Source organism: Lepisosteus oculatus, chromosome 23, assembly GCF_040954835.1.
Source record: "Lepisosteus oculatus isolate fLepOcu1 chromosome 23, fLepOcu1.hap2, whole genome shotgun sequence".
NCBI classification, from domain to species: Eukaryota; Metazoa; Chordata; class Actinopteri; order Semionotiformes; family Lepisosteidae; genus Lepisosteus; species Lepisosteus oculatus.
In genome coordinates, this window is record NC_090718.1 from 1,810,028 (window position 1) to 1,824,875 (window position 14,848).

At 44.2% G+C, this 14,848-nt stretch overlaps 3 long non-coding RNA genes across 10 annotated transcripts; 2 read left to right on the forward strand and 1 right to left on the reverse strand.

The window, feature by feature from the left end:
• Positions 1–375: 375 nt before the first annotated feature.
• Positions 376–1,748, reverse strand: LOC138224778 (uncharacterized). The gene is made up of 2 exons (XR_011183207.1): positions 1,370–1,748; positions 376–1,279 (listed from the first exon to the last, which is right to left on the reverse strand). It is a non-coding gene; the product is annotated as an uncharacterized lncRNA (long non-coding RNA).
• On the forward strand, positions 1,231–5,585 carry LOC138224781 (uncharacterized). The gene is made up of 3 exons (XR_011183210.1): positions 1,231–1,313; positions 1,385–1,430; positions 5,389–5,585. It is a non-coding gene; the product is annotated as an uncharacterized lncRNA (long non-coding RNA).
• A 1,663-nt stretch (positions 5,586–7,248) lies between these two features.
• On the forward strand, positions 7,249–12,849 carry LOC138224775 (uncharacterized). 8 transcript variants are annotated; one of them, XR_011183199.1, is made up of 6 exons: positions 7,249–7,423; positions 7,662–7,719; positions 8,204–8,343; positions 8,895–9,043; positions 9,641–9,730; positions 12,321–12,849. It is a non-coding gene; the product is annotated as an uncharacterized lncRNA (long non-coding RNA). The 8 variants fall into 8 exon arrangements; XR_011183200.1 differs by lacking the exon at positions 7,662–7,719 and adding an exon at positions 7,745–7,838; XR_011183194.1 differs by lacking the exon at positions 7,249–7,423 and having other exon boundaries at positions 7,648–7,719.
• The last annotated feature ends 1,999 nt before the right edge of the window (positions 12,850–14,848 follow it).

A 14,848-nucleotide genomic window follows, 5' to 3' on the forward strand; every position in this document is an offset into this window, starting at 1 on the left:
TCTTACACCCACCTCCTCCACATGATGATTGGACACTATTAACACTGAACCCCGCCCTTCACCACAGCCACACCCCCTGTCTAAGTCACCATGGTGACGGGACGCGTTCCCTCAGCAGCGCGGAGCGTCATCCTTCACCTACCGGGCTGCGAGTGTCCTCGGGCGGCGGGGCTCTAATCGAGGCCGGGGATGGAGGCTGCAGTCTAGGCCGCAGACCAGCGGCTCCCGACTCCCCGACCACGACAGCCCGGTGCCCGGAGACAGTAGCGCTGCAAACCGCTTGGTGTAGCTGCTCACAGGGGGACCCGATTCACGACTCTCAACACCCCTGTACCCCACCCTCCCACACCCCAGAATAATCAATTAACTAATTAATTAACACTCACAGCAGTTTATTACAGCAAATAAGGATATAAAGCATAAAACAATTACAATATACAGCAGTGTTATTAAGCAGATATCCACACATTTCCATCTCGGTCCCCGGTGTCTCTTAATTTGCTACCTCTGTTGTCCTTTTCGCGCTCATCAGGGGTTCACGTTATAAATAGGGGCGGGTCTGTGCTCCAGGCCCGTGCAGGCTGGGGTCAGGGGAGGTGGGGGGACTCCGGCGGCTCGCTGGCTGGGAGAGAGGCGGCTGGTACCCCGCTGCTCTCCCGGTACAGGCGCTTTGCTCGGCTGCCGGGGAAAAAAAAATGCATTACATTTTACTTACAAGTTTTAACAAAAGCAGCAACTTTTTCTATGATAAATGCATTTTAAATGTTTTTAATTCTCTCGCTTTAACCTTTACAGCAGGACAGAGGCGTTTCGAGAGCAAGGTAAGCGGTTTCTCTCTCTCTCCTCACACCGGGGGTTTCGGTTTTCACACCGGGTCTCACACGGCTGGGCTCCAGTTTCCTGCGGTCAGTTACCAGTAACTCGAGTTACCAGTTTCCCCCAGTTCAAGGTAAACCGAGCGGTCGGCGCGTCTTCATGCAAACCGGCTCCGGAGAAAGAAAACCCAGCCGGACCTGCAGCTGCACAGTGAGTCGATACCGGTAAGAGAGACGAAGCCCCTGTGAAAGTGGTTTTCAGTCCTAAACGAGCCCTGAAGCTGCGCTTTCCTGACCGGGTCTCTCTCGGCCTCTAGGAAGAAGAGACTCGGACTCGCCTGTGAATCCGCCGCGGAGCTCCGGTCACTCGGTACACGGGTGGGTCTGCGCTCAGGTCTCCACGCCGAGAAGGACCCGACAGCCGCCGTTTAAAGCCCAGAGCCGCGCCAGGATCCTGCAGAAGCCTGGAACACAAACGAGAAAAAGCGTATTGTGCAGGTAAAAACACAACATACAACAAGCAGTTTAAAGAAGCTGAAGCACGATTTTAATACCATGTTTCTCCGCAGAGTCGAAGCCACAAGTCCTACAGCCTGTCCGGCAGCTCCGGCAAAAGTAAGTTTCGAAATTCATTTACTTTTCAAGCCCCATTTTATAACGTTTTCCACTCGGACCGAGAAAAGCCGAAAGCCGTCGCCCAGGATCCCGCTCCAGCTAAACGGTAAACTTGAGAAACTTTCTTTGTTTGCAAACTCGCTATTTAAAGGCAGAGAAGCGACTCGGGCGTCGGAACCGCTAAACAGCCGCGGATTGAAGTCTAATTGCAGACTGACCGCACCTGCCTTCTCATTCAGACTCGGCCAATAGGGGCGGCGGATCCCGGAGCTGCTCGTCTCTGCTGCTAAACAGCGAGTTTTCAAACAGGGACACGAGAGACCAAAAATCCCCTAACAGGGACAGCCTAACAAAAAATTCTCATTTGAGGATAAAAAGGAGCCTTTTAGTCTGAGCTACTTGGCTTGCAGCCCTTCCAGTGCACTCCACTGCAGTAATCTGACTCAACCAGCTGCTTAATTACTGCTGATCCTGCTAATTATCAATTCAACAGCACTGGGTGCAGCTACACTGTAATGCAGTGGACTGGAGAGGCTGCAAGTAGCTCTGATTCCAGTAACAAGGTCCCACCTTCACACTGCAATTTCCTGAGACAGGATGGGCTCCCACACTGACACTACACTGCCCACTCATGCTCTTTATTCACCTCAAGGCAACACTGCTCACAGGGAACACAAATAAGGAACAAGCAGGTATTGACTCCACACTGAAAAGGAAACAAGAAAATGGTTCTGGCTGTGGAGTGGTGTCTGTGTGGCGGGAGGCCATCAGGCTGCACAGAAACAGGACACCTTGAGGCAGAACAGGAGTCTGAAGAGGCTCTGAGACTGAAAGCAATCACTTCTACACCTGTGCTCCACCCATTACCTCACCACGTCAAGCCCAAACAGTTAATAAACCTTATTCTCAGCACTCATTACTAAACCAGTTTAGTTACTCTGGTTTATACACTCTCCTGTGATGAGATGTTAATGGTTCCTGCCCCTCGCCTGCTTTCTGACAGCATCCAAACCACACAGCAGCTCTCCTGCGCTTGTGTTGGAGTGAACTCGACTGTCGCAGGGGAAGGACATGTTTTCTGATGATGTGGAGTGAGTCTGAATCCTGCAGTTAGTATGTGAATGTGATTCAGATATCAGGACTCTGCAGTAACAGTGTTAAGGACAATTGTAGCCGTTTTCTCACACATGAAGAAAACTCCAGAGCCAGAATAAATGTTCTTTTCAATGTGGAATTCTCCCCTACTTGTTCCTCTGCAGCTCCCCAAAGACACTTAGATCTTTTTCATGGTGCAGTGGAAAAATTGTAACAGCCCAGAATATGAACAAAGCACATTAATTCATGTCACTGGCCCTGTCAATCAGCCCCTCCTGTCAAGGTGTATTGGTACTGTGGGACACTTGAAAATGCAGGTTTTCATTGGAAAGGTACAGTGTCCTCCATCAGTACTGCAAGGAGTCAACTTTACAGTCAAGCAATTTGTTCTTGTGATCAGAACAGAAATATCCTGGTTTTATTCTGTGGTAATTCTCTGCATACATCAGATCATATTACAATAAATGTTCAACTTTCTATTTTGAAGTTACTGGGACACATTCACTTTAAGTACATTTCAGAGTGTGGAAGAGGATGTGCTTGTATATCCCTCTGAGACAGTAACTGCCTGAGGTCTGAGACCCATTGAGCTCACTGCCCTCTGTAATCATCTGAGATGCTTTGCTGTTGCCACCAAGTTATTTAGTCTTCAGGTGATCATACTTCAATTGTTTTTCCTTCTGTCAATAGGGTTGAAATCCAGGCATTAGACCCAACAAGTTAAGGTGTTTCTACAGTTATTCTCCTGATGACCTCCTTGGTTGCATTATAAACTGACTCAAAGCTACAGCACCTGAATATTTGATGTGTGTCCTCTGAGCTGAGATGTAGATGACATGTATGGTCCCTAACTAACACCACCTCTAATCCTACTCCTGTACATGTGATCTCCATCTGAGCGCAGAGGACATTGAGGTGTTGCTGGAGCTCTCAGCTCTGAGTCCACAGCCTTCAGGTTTGAGCTTCAGTGACCCAGTACACTAGTGCTGATGGAGACAGACAGGTGAAGGAGTCTCCTCATGATCTCCCCAGGCCAGGCCATGACTCTCACAGGAGGTGCTGTTCTCTGGAGCATCTGCAGCTCCTTTCTTTCTCCACACCTGAACCTGTCATCTCTGTCCTCTGAGCGCATGCTGAAGCCTGGTGGAGGGAATGTCATGGCCTGGGGATGCAGGAATGTCTCAGACTGGGTCACTTGTTATTGAGGATGTAGCTAATGATGGCAGCAGCAGAGTCATTTCTGAAGTTTACAGAAACAGGGTCTATAATGCAGCAGAAAGCACTTCACCATGCAGCATGACAAGACCTAAAACATCCACTCAGGGCAACCAAAGAGCTCATCAGGAGAAAATAGAAACTAGTCAAATGTGTCTGCAGATTTCAATCCAACTTGGTATCATGCTAAATGACTTCAAGTAAAAGCATCTCAAGAACAGGCGATACCTCATCTTCAATGATGACACAGAGTACAGTGAGCTCATTTACTGGTTTACATTTCAGAGTGTATCTAACGTGAATGTGTCCCAATACGTCAGACCATATGACATGATGAGGATTAATTCACCACTATTCCTGCAGCCTCCTGCTGTTCATCATACTCGGAGAGAACTGAAATTAAGATTTCCAATTTCAGTAATTGTCTAGATATCCATCTTATGCATGTGTATCTGTATCAATACTATAATTCTGATGCTGAACTTGTCAGCTACACCTCAGTCTTCTACAGGAACAGCTCAGGCAGGAGGAAACAGTGGACAGTCTTGTACTGGCCAGGCCAGTCTCCACATTTTAAATCCTCTTGAGCAGCATTTTACAGGCTGAAGAAAATCAAAGCCCTAAAACTCTCAAGAATAATAGCTCTGTATGTCCAGACTGCAGGCAGTTACTGGCTCAAAGGCAGCTTCACCCACATGTTTCCCAGTCTTTACTGTCACTTGAAATTACAGCATTGAACTGGCTGTGCTTGAATATGATCAAATGTATGTAATTCTAAAAATACAATGTTATATTCTGTTTGTTATTCATCTGTTCATGAATAAACATTGCTTGACTGTAAAGTTGTGGCTCATTGCTGGGGTACTGGGTGCAGATCTAGGATGAGTCTTGCTGTATTTAACAGTGCAGGGGGTTGACATGATTTGCTGTGGAACTGAGGGACCTGTGCTCAGGGGCAAACTGAGAACTAGATCTCGTTATGGGAAGCACTTGATTAGTAGTAACACCCTGTTCGGTGGAGTGCTCTGCACTCGGGTTTTAACTGTACAACAGGCTAGAGCCCCTTCAGTGATCTAGTGCTCAGTATCCCGCACTGTCCCGGGACAGATGTGGTGGCAGTACTGTACAGCACACCTCGCTCTGCGTGGCTCATACAGATTCCTTATAGCGCCACGTTATTTTTAAAAAAGCTAAAACGGTCCTAGAACGAGTTGAAATTCAAAAGCAACATGCTGGTGAGAGTCGAGTTAAAAAACCTCCGCCCAGCTCAGACAAACAGACCGCGTCTCCATTGGCGCTGCACCGCGATTAGAATAAATAGCGTCTTGGTTTACTTCCTGATGCCTTTGCAGTGATTGAACGTTGAAATGAATAAAAATTAACATGGTTCCTGAATCTAAATTAAAGCGGGTGAGCATTTCTCGTGACATTAAGGACACGGTCTGGAGGTCTTGAGCCCTTTTTATTCCAAACTCATTTTCCCGACAGTGGGACGAGCCCGTGTTCCGCAAAGCGAGCTGCGCTGTACTGCCGAGTGATTCCCTGAGCCCCTCCGCCAGCGCAGCTCCTCACTCCTGTCTGATGACTGTCGCTGTGCTGCTGCTCATGGCTGAACGCCGAGCTCTTACCTGCTTGTCTTGTGTTTCAGGTCTCCCCTGGCTGCTGTCCCTGCCGCCCGCACAGGACCCATCCCGCACTGACCAGACTGCTGGCGCTGGACAGGAAATCGTCATCCCGGACGCCGTTACTTGTGATTCTGTAACTCACGCTGTGTTTTTGTTTCATTGTTGCCAACTGTCTTTGATTTGTATGCTTGCAAAACTCAATAAAGAATTTTGACTTCTGTCTTCCTTTCTTCGTAACATTATTTCTAACACAAACATAAAACCAAACAAAACGAAGAATGAGCACCGCCCGCAATGAATATTCATGAGGGGCGTGGTTAATGAAGGGGCGTGTCGTATGATTAAGTAGGGGGTGTTGCATTATTCATGAGAGGGCGTCACCAACTGATGTCACATCAACCAATCAAAATGTTTGGATTTGAGCCCACCTCCAAGATTTTTGCTCTCACATGATTGGTCACGTTTGAAGCACCACGCCCATGTCCCGCCCATGCCTCATTCTGATTGGATAAAACCCAATTTTCTCTATTCTGATTGGTTGAAGGACATGTCAATCAAAAAACCACACCCCCCAAAATGACGCAATTCTTAAGGGCTGTCTTTATATGATTGACATGAGGTTTAGTCCAATCGCAGAAGCCCATCTCCAAGAACAGTCCTAGGTGTGATTTGATTAATACTAATGAACTTTAATTCACTTCATACATAAACATTTTTCTCATTATAGTAAATTAGCATAATTCAGAATATTAGTTACTAATTAAAATAATAAACAGATACCCCTTTTCTGTTTCAATCTTCCTAAGATATTTAAAGTTTTTAGTTTTTTTGGCAATTTGAAAGAAAGCAACCAGTATTTTTTAAATAAATTAAAAACAATATAATTTAAATACATTCCCCCCAAAAGACAAATGAGCCAGAAGTAAAATTAATTTAAATTTTATTTTTGTTCAGTACAAGTGTAAACATACATTTTAGAAACCAAAAAGCATTCGAGTAAAAACGCTGTCTAGTTAAAAAACAAACAACAAAAACAGAAATCATTAAAACAGAACTTACTAAATACAAGTGACTGGTCAACCGATTTGAATACAAACTTAAATACATATGAGAGTGTTAACGCCGACATCTCACTAACAAAACAAGCAGTAGAAAAAAAATGAGTTCACACAGTAAACATGAAAAAATAACGTTATTTTCACTAGAATTGTTTTTTATTTCAAATTAAAATAACACATATACAAATAACTGATTAAAATACAAGTGACGAGAGCGCGATTTTAATAAATGCAAATTAATGCACATGAGGAGTTTACTTTTACATCTTACAAAAAACAACAGAAAATCACCTTTTCCACACTAAATCAAAGTGAGCGTTTTAATTCAGTACAAACATTGAAAACCTTAAGAAATTAAAAAAGACTTCTAGCCAAAAAGTATTTTTCTAATTCATATTAAGACAAATGCAAATCAGCTCATTAAAATACAGCGACTGATTTTAATAAATGCAAATGAGGAGTTAACGCCGCCATCTTGCTAATCAAACACAAACAACACAAAACCGCTCGATACTCACTAGCTGAAACTCAGGAACGTCCAGTTTTAAATCCGCAACGATTCCGTGATGTGGTATAACGATACCATTAAAAAATAACCCAAAAAAAGAACAAAAACTCAATAAAATCGGGAAAACGCCATTCACAAACCCCACCTCCCCATTTCAGCAGAACTTCCGGAAGGAGACATTATGGGGGCGGAGCTTATTTAAATATGTGAATCTCAGCCAATCACAATCCATGACGCCACGAATCAAACCACGCCTGTTGATAGCAGTGGGTGGGGCTGCACCGCCCTCATGCGTTTGGAGGACGAACTACAAATTAGTTTAATTGTGAAGCCACTGCCTATATATTGAATATTAATAAAGGATTTTGGTGGGCAGAGCCGCGAATTATGTCGTCTCGCCTGTTTATTGGTCACTTTGGGCTCCAGGTCCTATAAATTCTGACCCACCTGATTATCCTCCTTACGCGCGAGAGCCGGGCAAGACAGACAGCGGTAAGTAACTGGTCCAAACGCTTTTCAACCTTTACTACTCTGTGCATTTAAACCTGTATTAGGTCATTGTTTTACTATAATTTTCTACTCTATTACAATGTTTTTCTTCATTTTTTCCTGTGTTGTGCTTCCAGTTGTCTGCAGAATCCTGTGAATATTCGCTCCTACTATGTGCTCCTCACTACCGCTCTTAAAATGTGCGTCTAACTTCAGACTAACAAACCACTCTTTTTTTCAGTTTTGTGGTCTAAATCACATGTTCAGTCAGTCTGGCGGGACCATGTACGAGTCGAGAGGTAAGTTTCAGTGTTTTCTCTCCAGCTCTCTTAGTCCGGAGCTCGGCCAGGACTCGCGGCCCCAGTGACAGTGAGGGAGAGTTTTACTGCCTGCTGCTCTGGTATCGACAACATGTCGGGTAAGAACCGGGGAATGGTGTCAGACAGACGGGGCGCTGCTTTCACAGCCCGGGTCAGCTCTCTTGGGCAACTCACTGGTACCCTGGCTTGACCAAGAGGAGCGGGCTGTCGGGCTGTGGGAGCAGCTGTCTGCAGAGCCGCGGATAGAGACCGTGTACCTGGCTCTGTCGTCTGTAGCTGCAGGCTGCCCTCTGGTGGTGGCTAAGAGCAACAGCGTGTGAGCTCGGGCTTCTGAAACAGTGGAGCTCACTCCACTACTTCACTGTTCAGTCCTGTACTACCGTTCTTACTCACTGCAGTGTGAAATGTACTCTGACACAGCTCGACTTTGAGTTTTAATGACTGTACTTGTCTGTCATTCCAGCTTTCAACAAAGGCTTTGACTTCACCTCCAGCCTGGTTCCACTTTCACCTTCATCTCCCTCCCTGCTGCCTCCTGCTGCTCCTCCCTCTACTGAGGACTGAGACTGTGAATAGTCAGAATCTGGCTCTGGGATTGACAGGGTGAGTTGGTTTAGATCTCTGTACCCTGACATCACACTGACACCCCTTCACTACAGCTGCAGCAGTGTCACAGTCTAGATCTCTTCATACTTTCCTTTACTTCTTCCTCTGTCACTAATGTTCCTGATCATTTCAAATAGAGGCTGATAATTCACAGTGATCTCTGACCATTACAGGAATCCTGAGTGTCTTCAGGTCCTCCTCTGAGTTCAGATGCTGATGGCATGTCCACTCCCTAACCCCACTACTAACCCCACTCCTCACTCTTCTACATGTGATCAACATCCCAGCTCAGAGGAGGAGCTGAAGACACTCAGTACTCCTGTGATGATCAGAGATCACTGTGAATTATCAGCCATTATTTGAAAAGATCAGGAACATTAGTGACAGAGGAAGAAGTAAAGGAAAGTGTGAAGAGATCTAGACTGTGACACTGATGCAGCTGTAGTGAAGGAGTGTCAGTGTGATGTCAGGGTACAGAGATCTAAAGTGTGAGGAAGTGTTCTGGCACAGCCTGACCTATTTTAATGAGTTTACATCTCTCTTTCCAGATTTCAACAAAGTCACTGAATTCAGTCCAGCCTGGTTCCAGTCTGTCAACATGTGATGAATAAACACCTTCAGCTTCCTCCTGCTGCTCCTCTCTCTCACTGAGGACTGAGACTGTGAAGAGTCAGAATCTGGCTCTGGGATTGACAGGGTGAGTTGGTACAGATATCTGTACCCTGACATCACACTGACACTCCTTCACTACAGCTGCAGCACTGAAGTCCCTGGTGTTGATATCCTGGAAATCTCACATGTACAGCTCCTCTCTCCTAGTCTGTAACTGTCTAGAGCTCCATCTTCTGTTGCTGCTTTACCTGTATCTCTGTCACCACTAGTCTCCTGTTGCTACATTAGTTTGTCTCTCCCACTGCAGAGCAGTCTGCACTCTGCTTCAGGAGTGGACAGTGACTGGGGAATTAGACTCTCTGCCTGTCCTCATCTCTCTCTGTCTAGTCTTCATGTCCACCAGTGAGTGTCTGCTCCTCTCTCCTGTATCTGTCCTTCCTGTTGGTGTTGATCTAGAGCTCTGCCTGGATGTGCTGACTTGTCCTCTGCTGTGTCTCTTCAGAACTGACTGTGTCTCCCCCTGCCCTCTCTCTGCACTGTCCTGCCTCTCTCCTTCTCTGCCTGCTGCTCTGTGTGTGAAGTGTGTTACTGGCACCCCAGCTCTGCCTTTCACACACACTATTCAAGAAGGTTTGCTCTTCAGGGTTCAAGTATGTTTATGCTGAATGTTTATGTATCACAGGTTGACAGATTGGAACCAGGCTGGAGTGAATTCAAAAGCTTTGTTGAAAACTGAAAACAGAAAAGAGACTCATGTCCCCCAAGTCTCCAGGTGAGCTCTGAACAATTTCTCCTGTTTCCTACAGCAGCTTCTCCCAATAACACCTCTGCAACCCCACAGTTAGAACTAAATCTCACACTTGTCACTTTGTTGAAACATGAATTATATTGTAGTTTACAATAAAGATCACAAATGTAATCAGACTGAATGCTCAGGTAATAACTCCTCAGTGTGTTTCTGCTCAACACATTTTGCTGCCACACTGGGCATCTCTTTCTATCTCAGTGTATTATTTTACAGTAGACTGAGCTCTGATTCAGTGATGTACAGATCTCATCTAAACTTTAGAAGAGACTGTAGAGGAAAGTGTCCTGCTCTCTGCCTGTCCAGCCACCTTCAGCACAGCCTCCCACTGACACTCGTTCACACTGTGGAAGTGTTTCAGCCTGTGTGACTCTGCACCTGGAACTGTTGTCTGTAGTGTCACAATCTAGATCTCTTTATGCTTTCATTTGCTTCCTCCTCTCACTGTCACTAATCATTTCAAATAAAGGCTGGATACTTCACAGTGATCTCTGTCCATCACAGGAATCCTGAGTGTCTTCAGCTCCTCCTCTGAGTTCAGATGTTGATGGCATGTCCACTCCCTAAACCCACTACTAACCCCACTCCTCACTCTTCTACATGTGATCATCATCCCAGCTCAGAGGAGGAGCTGAAGACACTCAGGATTCCTACATATTCTACAGTGGGGATCACGTTTGTTGTTTACTGTATCAGAGCTCAGACTGCTGCACAGTCATACACTGAGACTGAGAGAGATCCCCTGTGTGACAGAAATCAATCGTTTCAAGTTGAAAATTAAATATGATATGGTCAGATGATAGTATGTGTAATCTCTAATAGCCTTAAACCCATCTGGAACCCTGATTCTTTCTCTTAGGTACATGATCGGTGTCAGAACTCGAAGGGAGCAGAAAACACAATGAGATGTTATTATCTGAGCATTCGGTCACAAGACATTACAGATTTGTAATGTCTAATAAAGGTCTAATATGTTAACAGGAAGTGAGAAATGTGAGTTTTAGTTCTTTCTTTCTGTACTAATCACACATCTCCCCCTTCAGCTATCTGTGTATGCAAGATCTCTATTAGAGAATCACATAACAAACACTAATTTCACTGACTCTTCTCTGGCTTCTTTCTCTCCAGAGGAATAGTTCCTTGTTTGTTGGCTGCAAAGGACCACTGCACAGCTCCCCACTCCAACATCTACACACTAACTCCTTGTTTTCTTGTTTCTGCTCGTCTCACTGTCCGGGCTCCAGTGTCTTTTTCTTTATCTCCATTTTTCCTTCTTAAATCCCTCCCCCCACTGCCTGTACCTGGCTGAAGATCTGCCTGTATCCCCTCCTGTCAGCTTCTACACGATCTTCCACCTGACGTCAGCCTACAGCCTGAAACCCTGCAGCTGCTCCTCGTTCTGTTTCCTTCTGGATTCTTTGTATCTCCTGTTACCTCCGTCTCCTCATTCACACTGTTAATATAACCTCCATCAGCCCTCGACAGTCCAGCCCACAAACACACTGTACTGAGCACACCAGCACCAACATGAGCTCTCATATCGACTGTAAGAGTTTCATCCTGTCTCTCTCTAGCTTTGTCTACCTCTGCTCAGCTCCTCTGTGTAAAATAAAGGGGTTCTCCTCACTATCGTGTGAGCCACTGTTCTTATCTTTATCTTTATTTATTTTCAAATTCATTCTGTATATTTAGAGATGTACATCCTTAATCCCCAAAATAAGTTAAATTCAAGAGCTTTGATTTCACTTAATTTTGTTTTCATTTATGAAATTCTTAACCTTTTGGTTGCTTTCAATGAATACTTGTGCTTGATGTACAAACAGATTTCAGTCTACAACTGTCCTTGGTGCTTTGAGTTACTTATTTAGGTTCTACAATCACTGCAGCTGTGTGACTAAAGGGAACTGCAGTAAAGCCTCAGTTGAACATACACAAAATCTGCTAAAGGGGATTTTTCTGTGTAAAATAAGAAATATTTGATTGAACACTAGGCAGATTTCTTATGATGGGTGTTACTTGTTTCCTGTGCTGTAGCTTATTGTATACAGTATAATTACAATGCATTAAATAGTTTGTGTATTTATGATAAAGCACAGCAACAATTTTCATTTGCTGTTGATTGTAATTAAGTCCAAATATTCAGGAACCATACTGTAAACTGTATCTAGTATGTTTTGTTTTCTCATATAATGGTTCTTTTTAGGATTAAAAATCTTTTGTGATTAATGGACATTGGAAAATAACAAACACCCCTTCGTTACTCCAGGGTTCCCTTTCATACTTTAAGATAATTCAAGATTTATTGTATAAAGTTTCTGATCTTTTGGCTGTTATTCAACAGGTTTCAAGATTACAGTCTGTCTTCAAATATGACTTCTAATTTGTTAATTTATTATTCTGACTTGACAAGGCTTCTCATTAAATGTTAACAGACTGAACATTATTTAATGTTCTTGTTTTCAGACCTGTCTATGCTGTATTATTGTGAAGGCTATTTTATTGTTCTGCTCATATGAAACGTTTCTCGTGTCTGAATGTGATCTTGTCCGGCTCTCAGCCCCTCTTGCCCCTCTCTGTCAGCTCCTGTCCTCCTGTCAGGATGTTCACCTTCCCTCCTGCACTGCTGTCACCCTGAGCTCCCAGACACAGGCGCTCTTACCTCCCTCCCTGTCCAGCCAGAGTCTGCTCCTCTTCTCCGTGAGCAGGCACACAGTCTGCCTCTTCCTTTCCTTGCTCATCCCAGCACGGACATTCCCGACTCCTGGAGAAGATGGCACAGGGGAAAGACTGGAAAGGCTGCTGCTGGAAGAGGTGTTGGATCAGTAGGCGACTCTTCCCTCTGAATCAGACTCTCCAAACCAAAGACCCAGTGCAGTGACAGGGGTCCCTGTCTTCCTTCAGATACCCTTACTGTGAATTAGTGTCTCGCAAAAGTATTCACACCCTACTGATGATGTCTATGTGCGTTGAATTAGAAGTGTATAGAATTGTAATGTGCTTATGTTAAAGAAGAGTTCAAACTGAACTTTTTAAATGGTGAAAAGGTGTTAAATGTCAACAAAAACTGCAAAATAAAAATCTTGATTACAGAAGCACTCACCTCCTGAGTCAATAAATGTTTGAAGCCCCTTTGGCAGCAGTTACAGCCACAAGTCTCTCGGGATGAGTCTGTACACAGCAGGACACTGGAGTTTGTGCCCACTCATCTCCGCACACTGACTCAGGCTCTGCCAGGGCCACTCCAGTGCAGATCTGGCCCTGTGCTGTGGGTCTCAATCCTGCTGAAAGTTTATTTTTATTCCAGTTTCAGGTCTTTGGCAGATAAAAGCAGGTTCTGAAGTGCCTGTAATTTTCTCCAACCATTTCCCTGTCAATCCTGACTTGACCAAACACTAAGCACTGGGTTTTCTAACATATGAGGTGATTAAATAAAGTTTTTTTTTGCTTTGTGAAACTTACAACCATCATTGAGGTGGTTTGAAATCACCTTATGCTTCAGGGTTGAATATTGAGTTGAAATTCACTGCCTGTCTGGGAGACTTTACAGAGACAGGAGTGATGAGTCTGAAATTGTAAACCACCACTCTTGCAGACAGAGGTCAATCAGGCAACTGTGTGACACGAGTGTTATTTCAGAAAAGAGGACAAGAGCATCACTTTGTTAATTCACCTAAATTAGTTTTCATAGAAACAGGTCTCGCACGTGCACCAGAACCTCTTTATTTTAAACATCCGAACTGCTTGCTGTAGCAGACAGCTGACAGGAGTGGCGATCATGGATTTATATTCTGAGAAATCAGCCTCTGTGCTGATATTTTTAATATCATACATGAAAGACTGAAGTAAGAAAAACTCATCCTCAAAACAGTGGCATTAAACTCTTATTCTCTCTCAGTACGGCGACTCCACAGTCCAAACTATCCCAGAATACTGATCTGTTTATACAGGTAAGAGGTTGACATAACTTACGGAGACGTGATCAACCAGCACCCCAGAGAACTGGTTTCTGAGCCGGTGTCATTTCATCACCTTCAGATACAACACAGATTGAAATAAATACAATTTCAAACAAATCTCAAATGCGTTTATAAAGCAAATGTTTAAAGAGCTGAATGAAATTCTAGGAAAGTGTTTGGAAATGATTTAATCCAGTGCAGTAAAACCGAGTATGAAACACGGGAGAAATGTGGAGAACTCGCTCTGATCTTTATACAACACCAGCGATCAGAGCCACAGAGCCGGACATCTAATTCTGCTTCGTGAACAGATCAGCCTGTCTGACATCTGGACCGTCCTGATTAGAACCCGATTGTAGTGGATCTCCTAAAAGAAGAGTTTCCTGTTATAACTATTGGTGTGCTATTATTTCAATTCTTTGTTCAATACTGTGAAACATCAGTACTGTATATCCATGGCCTGTACTCCTCAACGTATCGGCACACTGCGCCACAAGCTGAAACTGCAGTTTTAAATATATTCAAAGAAATTAAAGAAACCAAGAATATATCTGATGGTTTAAATACATTCTCTGCTGCAGTGCTGCTCACATCTCACACAGATGGCATTGTCTAAGGAACAGACTCTGAGCTCTTTAATGAAATCAGTCAGATTCTCTAGGACGTCTCCTGATCTTGGCCACATGAGGACAGAAGGAGCTTCTCTGTAAGAGACACTGAGTGTCACCAGCTGAAACACTGGAGGGCAGCTTCTACTGCACAGACTGAGACCCCCAGCAGCCTCATGTACCAGCGTTACTAAAGTGCCTTTTAACAGCCTCATAGCTGGGGAAATGGAGGGATGAGTGGTTTGGACAAAAACACAACTACCAGGTGCTTTAAAGTTCAGTTTTTAATTGTCCTCTGCCTCTGGACACAGGCAGCAGAATCAGGACTAAACAGAAATCCTGGATTAAAAGAAATGACTGTTTTCACAGCAGCTCACCAGAGAAGTCAATCATTCAGCCCCATTAACAGAAACATCTCTCAGCTGAATCTTACTTGACAGCACTGAGATACAGTGTTTAAAATACAACTAGTGCTAACTCTATTCATAGAATATAAATTATTTCAACATTAAACATATTCA